Raw genomic sequence first — 12,625 nt, 5'->3', positions numbered from 1 at the left:
TCATATATCCTGACATTTTTTTATCTTTGCTGCTCTGAGAAAAGTAGCAACTTTATCAGGAGAATGGATGTTATCTGTAACTTTATCTGACGATAACCTTATCTTCATCGTCTGATCGTCGCACAATGAGTAAAGCTCAGCTAGTTGATCTCGGCTTCCCCCACCAACACCCAAGTTGATTCTAGCCTGCATCGCCAACACCACCTCCTTCATTGCCATGTCAGCATCCCCTCTGTTCCTTAGTAGAATCTCTCCCACCTGGACCGGCATGAGTACCCCGTTCGACCTCACGCACTCGTTTGCTACTTCGAATAGTGGGTGGGCATCGAGCCCGAAGTAGTTCTTTGCCAGCTGCCGGAAGACGAGGGGGACCTCAAGTGTCGAGGCTGACGTGGACGTCCATGCGTCCACAGCGCAGCAACGCCAGGTCGTTTATCTCCGCAGCAAGACCAAAGGTTGTCTGTGAAGTTTAGTAACCTAGACAGCGTCACTCTCATTCCGTTGTTTTGCTCGTCGTTGTCCTGCTTCTGCTGAGCCTGCTTCCTCGATGATCTTAGTCTAGCCTTGGAAGTTAAATTGGAGATGATTTGCTGCTGCCTGTCAGCCGTCAGATCGAGGGAGCAGTCTATGTCTTTTATGACTACGATCGAACGGTTGGTGGTCTGTATGAGCAGAGCTTACAGCTCTGAGTTGTCAGAAACCTTGGTTAGCTCGAGGTCATAGACGTCGTAGCATAGGTAGTTGTCTATGGCAGTAATCAAGCTCGACTTGACTAAACCGGGAGGGCCGCACAAAAGGTAACCCCGCTTCCACGTGTGTCCCGCCCTGCGGTAAAACTATTTACCCTCCGCAGACGCCGTGAGGTCTCCGGTAAGCTGGTTCTTGAGCTGGGGTTCAAGAGCAAGGGTTTCGAAGGTGGAGGGGTAACGGAAGGAGATGGAGACCCAGCCGGAGTCGTAGGAGGCGTGGCCGTTGTTAGTGAAAAGCTGCCTTTCACGAGAGACGCGCTCGAATTCCTCGGCACGTGCGGTGAGATGATGGAGGTAAGGTTGAAAGAGGGCGTGGCGGTGGCGCTTAGGGAGCTGGAGGACGAATGAGAGCTTCTCTTCAAGGGAGTCTTGGATGGTGTCAACGTGGTGGGTCTGGAAGAGGGTGAGGCCACAGAATGAGTCGCGGATGGATTCTGCAGATTCAAGGTGGAGTGTGGTGAGGTCTCACGGTGGTGAGATGAAAAAATGAAAGAGAATCGACATAACTTTCCGTGTCGGTTTCCCACAAACGGCACCAAATGTTGATGCACAAAATCGGAAGGGTCTTGGAACAACGTAAATCCGACCGTGAATCTGTAAGAAATGTAAATCACACAAGATGTATCGTCGTTCACTCTAATGTTTGGGCTACATCCACACTGATTATTGTATTTATCTGAAAGGTGAGGGAGAGAACCTCTGAATATAAGGGGGGATGTGAGAAGGCTTCAGAAATTGCCTCCTCTAACTGTGAGGGGAAGGGGTCCTCTTATTGAATAAGGGCTCATCACTTATTACATATTTGCCCCTTCCTTTATTACATAATTACACTTAAGTCCTCCGAGTATTTGTACGAGATCTAAATACGGAGGCCCTAAATATGGTATAAACAATTTCTATGTATGACTAGGGGAGAAGTTAGTTGTTTGGCTAATAGTGCCACCATGCACACTATATTGCGTGAGAAACACTATTTTACTAACTTTGTAAAAATGCACCTCTAACAACCCTCTCAGGCCCATCCAACTTGATAGGAAGATATGGAAAGGCTCGTATTATGTTGTCCAATGGTATTGAATTAACCATTAAAAAGGCACTATATTCGCCACGTTCCGTAAGAACGTTGCCGAGTTTTAGAGATATTCGAGATAATCAATATCATATTGAAATCACTGAAGAGAATGGTTCTTAATTTCTTTATATCACTTCTTACGAATATGTTAAGAAGCGTATTCACGAGAAGCTGGAACGTCTCCCGAGTGGGTTGTACATAACAACCATTCAAGCAATTGAGATCTATCACGTGACCGAACTTATGGCCGAATTCCAGACCACTTTGTTGTTTTGGCATGATTGAATGGGACACCTTGGATGAGATATGATGTGTCGTATCCTCAAAGTATTACATGGGCATCACTTGAAATCTTACCTAGGCCATCCGTTTTGCAAAGCATGCTACTTATGCAATTGAACATTCAACCCTCAATTACAACGATTATTCACGACCGCCCTAAGTTTCTTTAGAGGATTCAAGAGGATATTTATGGACATATCCAACCAACATGTAGACCATTTAGATACTTCATGGTGTTCGTTGATGCATCGACGAGATGGTCACATGTCTGCTTATTGTCCACATGCAATGTTGCATTTGCGAAACTCCTAGCACAAATTATTAAGCTTAGGGCTCACCACCCTGATTATCCGATTAAGTCGATTCGACTGAATAATGCTGGAGAGTTTACGTCATAGACTTTTGACGATTATTGCATGTCTGGTGGGATTGATATTGAACATCATGTACCCCATGTTCACACCCAAAATGACCTGGCAGAAACTTTCATAAAGCGCTTTCAAACGATAGCTCGGACATTGGTTATGCGAACAAATTTGCCGGTATCTACCTGGGGTCGTGCAATATTACACGCAGCTATGTTAGTCTGCCTGAGGCCTACCGCTACCTAACCTCATTCAACCTTATAGTTGGTTACTAGATACGAGCCTGACGTCTCTTATCTACGTGTGTTTGGGTGCACAATTTATGTGCCAATAGTGTCATTACTATGTATCAAAATGCGTCCTTAGAGAAAAATGGAAATCTATGTGGGTTATGATTTGCCATCCACTATTTGCTACTTAGAGCCCTTGACAGGAGATCTCTTTACCGCACGTTTTGTAGATAGTCACTTCGATGAGACAGTCTTCCTATTGTTAAGGGGAGATAAGATCACTAACGTTGCTATTAAACGCAGCGAATTGTCGTGGATTACTCCCGCTATGTCTTATTTAGATCCCCACACCCTTCAGTCTAAAACTGAAGTGCAACGTATTCTAGATCTTTAAAGCATTGCTCAAAGCATGCCGAATGCTTTTACTAACCTAGCAAAGGTGACGAGATCACATATACCTTTTGCAAACGCACCTGCAAGGATGGATGTACTTAACGTATGCCATAACACTACTGTGGAAGGTCGAACCGTTCCCGAGGGTTGGGCGACCACACTTCTCATATAGCATGGTATACTGGCGGCTAACCAATCACCTGTTCCTACCCTGAAATGTGAAAGGCTCCCTGGTCACAACCCCGCAAGAGGAAAACGACACAAACTAGTAACCCTAGTTTGAATCCAACCATTGCTTACTTATCTGTTTCAACATATGAGGTTATTTTATATTACAATGATGTCTTAGATGAGACATACCATAATCCTGAGAATCGTGAGATTTTGGTCCATTACGCAATGAGGTTTGGAATCGGAATGAGATGATTGTCGATGATGCATTCATGTATACCATTGCTTCTGACATCATGCGTAGCGATGACATTGAACCACATTCCACGGATGAATGTCGACACAGAACAGGTTGGTTAAACTGTAACAAGCAATCCAAGTTGAACTTGATTCGCTTGCGAAACGTAAGGTGTTTGGGCCTGTAGCTCCTACTCCACCACATGTGAAGCCCGTGGGATACAAGTGGGTTTTGGTGAGGAAGCGTAATGAGAAGAATGAAATAGTGTGATACACAGCATGCCTCATAGCGTAAGCGCAAGGCTTCTCTCAATGTCCTGGGATTGATTACGAGGAGACGTATGCCTTCGTAATGGACATCATAACGTTATGCTACCTTATCAGTTTGGTAGTTTCTGAAAATTTGAATATGCAGCTTATGGATGTGGTAACTGCGTATCTCTATGGGGATCTAGATATGAAAATGTACATGAAAGTTCCAGAAGGGCTTCCATTAACTGGTTCAAATAGTTCTAGACCACGGAACACTCTCTCTATTAGATTGAGGAGATCACTCTACGAATTGAAGCAACCTGGGCGAATGTGGTATAACCGTCTAAGTGAATATTTGACAAGTCAGGGTTATGTGAACAATGAATTATGCCCATGCGTGTTCATTAAGAAGTCACATTATGGATTTGCGATCGTTGCAGTTTATGTCGACGACATGAATCTCATCAAAACTCCCTCAGAGCTTAAGGAAATTGCCGTTCACTTGAAATCAGAATTTAAGATGAAAATCTTGAAAAAACTCAATATTGTCTCAGCTTGGAGTCGAGCATTGTTAGGATGGAATCCTAATACATCAATTGAACTGCACCCAGAATGTGTTGTGACATTTTAATGAAAATAAAGCGAAGCCTTCGAGTACTCCTATGGTTGTTCGAACTCTAGATGATAAACGAGATTCCTTTCGTCCCAAGGAGGATGAGGAAGAGATTTTGGAGCCCGAAGTTCCATACCTAAATGCAATTGGTGCTTTATTGTACTTGACTCAATGCACTGGACCCGACATCTCTTTCGCTGTTAATATTTTGGCTAGATACAGCAATAAGCCTACATACAGCCACAAGAATGGTGTTAAAGACATTTTTCGCTACCTTAAGGGTATGACATATTTGGGCTTGTTCTACAACCATGAGTCTTCGAAAGGAGCCGCCCCTTCTTGGTCCTCAGGTTGATTATCGCCTCGTTGGTTACACAGATGCTGGTTGTCTGTCTGACCCACATAGGGCACGTTCTAAAACGGGCTATGTCTTTATCATTGGAGACACTGCTATATCTTAGAGGTCTACTAAGCAACCGCTAGTTGCGACTTTTTCAAACCATGCTGAGATTTTCGTCCTGCATAAAGCATCGTGTGAGTGCAGTCATGGAACATATTCGAAGCACTAGTGGTCTTTCTTCCGTCGTTGACCTTCCTACGACAAGCCTTGAAGACAATGCAACATGTATGGAGCAGTTAAAGAAAAGATACATCAAGGGAGACAACACCAAGCATATAGTGCCAAAGTTCTTTTATTCTCACCAACAACAACAACATTAGAACATTGAAGTCAATCAAATCCGTTCCCAAGACAACCTGGCCGATCTCTTTACTAATTCATTGTCCAAGTTTACTTTTCAGAAGCTCATCCAAGGAATTGGTATGCGTAAATTATCTGAGTTGAATTGCTTGTAGTTATCTTATTTGGAAGTTATGTCTAATTCAGGAGGAGTATCCTGAAGCATGCTCACTTGATCTTAATTTACTCTTTTTCCTACGATTAGGAGCATTTTTCCCACTGGGTTTTTGCTACCTAACGAGGTTTTAATGAGGCACCCATCCTGGGATGATCATACTCCATTGAGTTCACTACTTTCATCCTGTTTGACGTTTGTTTAAGACATTATGCATACTTCTCACTTTTCTCCTTAGTCTATGAGTTTTCCTCTGCCTTGGGTTTTACCATAGTGAGATTTTGTGACTTTTACTACCAATGCATACTTTCTTTTAAATTTGAGACTCACATTCACCTATTGTGCCAACGACCTCATCAACTATTCTACCTTATCTGCTGAAGATCTGATGCGATTTTTGTTTGAGTATTTACACACTCAAGGGGGAGTGTTGCACTCCCATTGCATTAGGAATGTGATTGTGTAAATCCTAGTGTATCTAAGAGTATCTTGTATATTCCCTTTAGTAGTTTAATTTGTATTAGAGTTGTAAACCTATTAGGTAAGGATTACACCTTCCCTACTACTATAAATAAAGGCACAATGGGGTAATACAACACACACCTCAGAATTACATCTCTCTTTGTTGTCGCTGGCCCCTCTCTCTGTGTGTCCTAAATAAGTTCAATCAAATAGGCCTACAACAAAATATTATTTGTACTCGGTTTTTTACTTGTTAAACAAACATCGAAGAGGCATATGAGACGGGAGTAGCAAGAATGGAAAGGAGATCAAAGTGGGCACGGGGAAGTGTGTCGGTTGGGCATTTGGAGGTTCAGGATTCATATATAGGGACTACTGCCTCCAAACACCACTAGTAAATTTGAGGCCAGTGCATGGTTTTCGTCCAAAAAAAAAAACAAGAGAGGCATGTGCATGCTTGCATGGTACTGCCCACACGAGACAAGGTCTGGCACGTGCAACGGGAGAGACCACTATTTATTAATAAAAATGTTACCTTTACCACCTATTTGTATCATCTTTCTAATAGAGATAAGACCTACATCGTTGGCGGGCCCTACCTCTATTAGAGAGATGGTACAAATAGATGGTAAGTGTAGCATTACTCATTTACTAATATTATTCAGTTGAAAATAAAGGGTTATGATAAATTTATAATTCTCTACAATCTTACCATTCTCAAATACAATTTCAATACTTTATTCTTCTCTATAAAGAGGTATTTATAAGATTACAGAGGAGCAATACTAGGAAATAAATAAAAACAATCCTTTGTGTACAAGATTAGAAAATCTAGACGAAATCAAATCATATCAAAACCCTAATTAAATAATATAAAATCACTAATTAAATCCTATCCCTAAAATACTTGCCTTTTCATTTTTCAACACTACTAGGCGGTTGGCCACCACCTCGATTAATGCCTAGGCATTTGAAAATTAAGAAAGGGCGCCTAGACCTACTAAGGCGCCCTCCTAGACTGCCTAGCCCGCCCAGACCCGTCTAGGCACTCACCTAGGTTTAGGCAGAAAATAGATAACTTTCATTTTGCATTTTTTTTTCAATAAATTGTAAGAGATTTGTTGAATACTAAAATGAGCACACATTATATGCTCGTTCCCCATGTTTTCATTATGTTCCAATACTTCATAATATATGTGTCATTATATTTTGTAGTTTATGATGAAATTATATACATTTTAAGTATAAACATACCTATTTACATGAAATACAATGGATTTAGTTAAATCCGCCTAGTCCGCCTAGGCGCCCGCCTAGGCGTTAGGCACCAGCTCGCCGCCCAACTAGCACCTAAAGTCTTTTAGAACCTACCAATCTTTTTGAAAGCTCAGCAAATCACAATCCATTAGAATTAACACCTCTTTTCGAATTGCCAGTTGGAATTAGTGCTAATCTTTTAGAAAGCCCAACTAGAACAAATGTCTCTTTTCGAAAGCCCGACTAACAAATCATAATCTTTAGAACTAAAGCCTATTTTCGAAAGGCTAATTGGAACTAATGCTAATCTTTTCAGAAGCCTAATTGGAACTATAATTTTTTTTTTCAAAAGCCCAATAAATAAATCTCTTGATATATATGTTGGAACTAAAGCCTATTTTCGAAAGTTCAGTTGGAATAAACGCTAATCTTTTTGAAAGCCCAACTGAAATTAACGCCTCTTTTCGGAAGCCCCAATCACCAAATCTCTTTTTACCTTTAATTTGTTTTTTCATTCTTCTTCTTGGGTTTTTTTTTCTTCCTCAAACTCAAAAAACAACCTAAACTCACAAGAAAAAATAAAATAAAACACAAAAAAGCTAACATCTTTTTTTCAGAAGCCTAATTGGAACTAGCATCTTTTTTTTTTCAAAAGCCCAATAAATAAATCTCTTGATATATATGTTGGAACTAAAGCCTCTTTTCGAAAGTTCAGTTGGAACAAACGCTAATCTTTTTGAAAGCTCAACTGAAATTAACACCTCTTTTCGGAAGCTCCAATCACCAAATCTCTTTTTTCCTTTAATATTTTTTTCTTTCTTCTTCTTGGGTTTTTTTTTCTTCCTCATATATATCAAAACCCTAATTAAATCATATAAATTTACTAATTAAATCCTCTCCTCAAAAAACTTTCCTTTTTATTGTTCAACATATTCATCAAATGATCGTTAAGTTGTAATATCCTTTTTTTTTTTTTTTTTTTTTGCAAAAAAATCGTGACTATAGGTGCTACATTGTCGGACTTGTAGAGCAATACAATAAAAAGTTGTCATATTAACACGAGTCAATACCAATTAATTAAAGAAAAACAAAAATGTTATTATTCCTATCTGTTTTTAAATAGTGTGTGTATATAAATTCATCACCTTGAGAATACAAAATTTTGCATTGTGTTAGTTGCATTTTGTGGGAAAATTCAAAAGTTTTGAATCAAAGTCAATGATAATTCAATGGTACTTATGAGGGATATGAAAGATCAACCAACATCATCAACGTTTTAAATTCAATCCTTTAATTTTTATACTCCACAAGATCTGTTCATTGAATCATTTTATACATCAAATGTTTAATGAAGAAATTAATATCTACTAAATTATAATGTGTCAACTGAACCAATAAATTTTTTGTATTGGCGAAGATGTATATAACTGTTAACGATGGAGAATACGTTACCCGGTGGGTATGGTTATGGATCCGATGATTAATTTGCGGTTATGGACATATTTAATTTTCGTGGTTATGGAATGGATATAGCATTCCCATCCCAAACTGAATCGTTGTCATTCCTACATTCAATGCCAAAGTGGAAGGTCGTATTTAGTAGACGAGAGGCAAATAAGGTGGCACATAGAATAGCACGTTTGAGCTTGAGTATTGACAAACCTATTATATGGTTTGAGAACCCCCTAATGTAATATTGGACTTTCTCTTTGAGAATAGTAATTCTTAATTATTTGTTTGGTGTGTGACCCCCTGATGTAATATCAGACTTTCTCTTTGAGGATAGTAATTCTTAATTATTTGTTTGGTGGGTGACGCTCTTTTTCCTTCATCTGAGTTAAAATTCCCGACAAGATTTTAATCGAGACCCATTTTACGACCCTATCTTCATATATGTGCATATTATGTTTCTTATTAATGAATGCCGTACCATTTCTAAAAAGTTCACCTCTTGGTAATTTAGTTTAATTACATTAAAATATCGTTAATTAATTATGGAATTGAATGGTGCACATTAAAATATCGTTAATTAATTATGGAATTGAATGATGCACATCAAAATATCGTTAATTAATTACGGAATTGAACTATGCATCATTAACACAAGCAAAAATATATAAAAAAGGAAGAAAATAAAGGAAGCTGTTGTTTTGCCCCCTAATAGAAAGAAGAGAAAATCAAATCCTTTGGATTGACAGCACAACCCACTTACTGTCTTATGATACCAAAGACCTCCGATTTGACATTGGACTTGTCTTTTCACTCTCCCCACCACTCCTTTTGTGCCTCTCTCTCTCTCTCTCTCTCTCTCTCTCTCTCTACACCCTTTTTAATCCATCTCTTGTTGCGTGTAGTGCATACCACATGTAACAATATTTACATAAATTTCAATCTCGATTGCCAACACTGGTACTACCTACGTACCGACTTTTGATATCAACAATGGCAAACAATGAGGTACGAGTAACACAACTCCATTGCTACTTCAAGGGCTTTCATACTTGTACTCAACCATTTCTTCCTGACCTTGCTGCATATACAATTTCATGAAACAAAATTTGTATGTTGTACTTTTCATATTTGAGAGCTTTACTATTTACATCTCAAATTTTAAGTTTGATTCCTCCAACCAGTATTACTTCTATACAAAAAAAATCATTGGATATGTACTAAAAAGTTCATGTGAACGTATAATATGGTACGAGAGCATATGAATTTTCTTCATATGCGTTGTACTAAATTCAAGTTTTTAGTCAAAATCTTAACTAGGAGAAAGTTTATGTGTACATAGGTTTAGGGTGGTCACATAACCATGCTACAGCTTTTCGTGTTAGGTTATATCATATTTCAACTCTTATGTATTATAAATCTTCAATTTGGCCCATGTGACTCGTTTGAAAAAAAAGGGAAAAAAAAACATTTAGTTGACCCGAAGAGAACAACTAATCTATTGTATTCCTTTTTTATTTAATATTTGTACAATAGTAAGATAATTTATCAACCCAAAGCTCTACAACAACAAACTCGGTTGGGTAATACCCTAATTAACCCTAAATTTGGAATTTTCTTAGTAAATATTTGATAATGAAGTGATTATAAAAAGATTTTAAACTACGAGAGCTCGTTAAAGACAATTCTATACGTGTAGAAATGTTTTATGAACTTATACTATATAAAGTAGTTATAATCTTATTTTTAATTTTTAATTTTTTAATAAAATAAATGAGCGACAGAATTGAATTGATATGTCTAATACTAAAACATGCAAGTTCTCTTGTACCAATTAGAAAAGCTACTAAAAATTGAGCTTCGGTCAAAGTACCCTAACTTGTTTACAACCTGAACATCATGACTAAGTTAACACAAAGGTCCATACGACATAACGAATTTAATCCTGTGTTGATTAAAACAGCTACCGAACCCTTGGATCTTGCACTTTCAGCCCATATTTTGAACAGATATCAAATCCATGACTGTCAAATCCTTTTCATGATAGAAACATTTTCCAAACTCTAAGGCTTATCAAAGAAGTTAACCAAAATCATCTTCGTTGGTTCATATTCTGAACAATAACGATTTACTTTGTCCTAGTTAATTTCTTGTAATCGATAGTGTAGAGAGCGACATTTTAGCATTTGTTGCAGCGTCCTATCCCTCTGTACCCCCTCCACTACCTTGTTTATGTCTTTAGTTTATCTATTGCTTGCCTCTCTCTGTGGGCTACATTTGTAAGATTGGCAGTTTGTCCTGATTATGAAAATCTCCAGTTCACCCAGAATTTAAAAAAAAAAAAAAAAAAAACACCCGTCTACCAAACATCTTCCAAATTGCTTCCATTTACAGCAAAAATAAAACCTCATGACCATGATTCATATCCTGTGTGATCACGATACTAATTTTGGCTACTCGACCACCAAACTTATTTATCTCGACGCGGCAGGTGAAAGAGGGAACTTTAGTTTAAAGTAAGTTTGAAGATATCATTTTATAACACAAGTATATTGTTAACGTGATGTTTCATATCAATAATAACGTCATGTGAAGATAAATTTATACGTGACGGTAGAGGTGTATTGTTATGACGATATATCTGTAGCATAAAACTATTTTCGATTTTCAGGCCTCTTTTGGTATGAAGGATAGGATTGCAATGGAAAACTAATTATTTTTAGGTATGTTAAAAGAAGAAACAAAAATATTGTGGCCAACATAGAGGTAAATGATGGATTACTCAAAGAGAAAAGTATTTCGTTCCAATCTCCACAAAATGAGAGGATTAAATGGAGATTTTTTTTTAAGAAAAACTAATGAAAAATGCTTAAAAATTTTGAGTTTTAACGATAAGAACAAAATAAAGGTTACCATGATTGACTTTTTAGTGTAAAAATATGGTTTTTCGTTGAAGTGAACAGTACCAGGAGTTTTTCGTTAAAGTTTTCATTTTTTTAACGTCTAATCATTTTTTTAATCCTTTTAAAATAAAAAAATCAGTCTTATTTACCTTCAAAATACCTAAAATTTAAAAAATTATTCATTTCAATCTAATTTCCTGTACAAAACGAGACATTCAGAGAGTATTTGACATGTCCTAAAACTTGAGATAGGTTAGGAGATGCTTCTAAACCCCGCAGACAAGAGTGTATTATTAGCGGTCGCTTTCCCAAAAAATGGATGGTATTGCCTTTATTCTATCTACACGTTCCTTTTGCAGGTGTCCTAAAATTAGGGTATGAAAATCTATAGGCATCACAAAAGAAAATGTTATGTGGTCCTTTTTGTCTACTGAAGAGTCTTGTCAACCTTTTATTATTTTTTATCACATTATCCCTTTGCTTAACTAACGTAATTTGTTTGACTAAAAAAAAAATTACTAAAGTATCAAAATTTAATTTCTTAATTTAAAAAAAAAAATTGTTATTGATATTTCATAATTTTTATTTTTCTTTTTAAACTTTTGATAATTAGTAAGAAAATTACACTTATGAAGAGTATATGATGAGATTTTTAAAATGCTAATAACAATTTCTATTTTTTATATGTTAGTTAAAGATGGGCATTGCAGCAATATTATCGATTGGTTTCATTATATATGAACAATAATTTATGCATGTATGTTTCCTTTTTCTATTTTCTTGGCTTGGCATACAAATAAAGATTGTCTTTCTTGTCTTTGCCCTTCGTAAAGTGTAACGTTGTATGCCGATGTGCATAATTTTGTATAGCTTTATATCATTGAATGAGTAAAACATATTATTCACTTATTCTTATCGATGAACATGACAATATTTATTTGATTAATCATTTTGATATGGAACGTTGCATTTCTCTGATGTTTTTTCCTCTTGCCTTGTCTGAGGCTTTTATGAAAATCTCAGTTGACCCAAAAAAAAAAAATCATTTTGATATGGACTATCCAGCATTGAACTTAATTGGTCTGTAGTCTTGAAAGTAGACCCTCATACAGGTTATGTCATGTCTAGAAGACTAGAAAAACGTAAAGATCCCCAGATTGATCAAAGCCAGCTTCAAAAATCATTTTGTTACTTTTGAGAGAGAGAGAATTCAAATGCGAACCACACAAGATAGATACTCAAAAGTCAACCAAATCGGATGATTTCAACCATCATTTTTTTTCTAAAGAAAAGTATGATATTTCATTTATTGAAAAAAAAAAGGTATTATAAATAC

The 12,625-nt window shown here is 37.1% G+C and overlaps 1 pseudogene; it reads right to left on the bottom strand.

The window, feature by feature from the left end:
* LOC103454609 (AAA-ATPase At4g30250-like) lies at nt 1–3,545 on the bottom strand (annotated as a pseudogene).
* Between the last annotated feature and the right edge of the window lie 9,080 nt (nt 3,546–12,625).

The sequence above is a fragment of the Malus domestica genome, chromosome 14 (genome assembly GCF_042453785.1).
Source record: "Malus domestica chromosome 14, GDT2T_hap1".
NCBI classification, from domain to species: domain Eukaryota; kingdom Viridiplantae; phylum Streptophyta; class Magnoliopsida; order Rosales; family Rosaceae; genus Malus; species Malus domestica.
The sequence above is the reverse complement of the archived record's forward strand: the minus strand, read 5'-3'. Positions and strand labels throughout refer to the sequence as shown.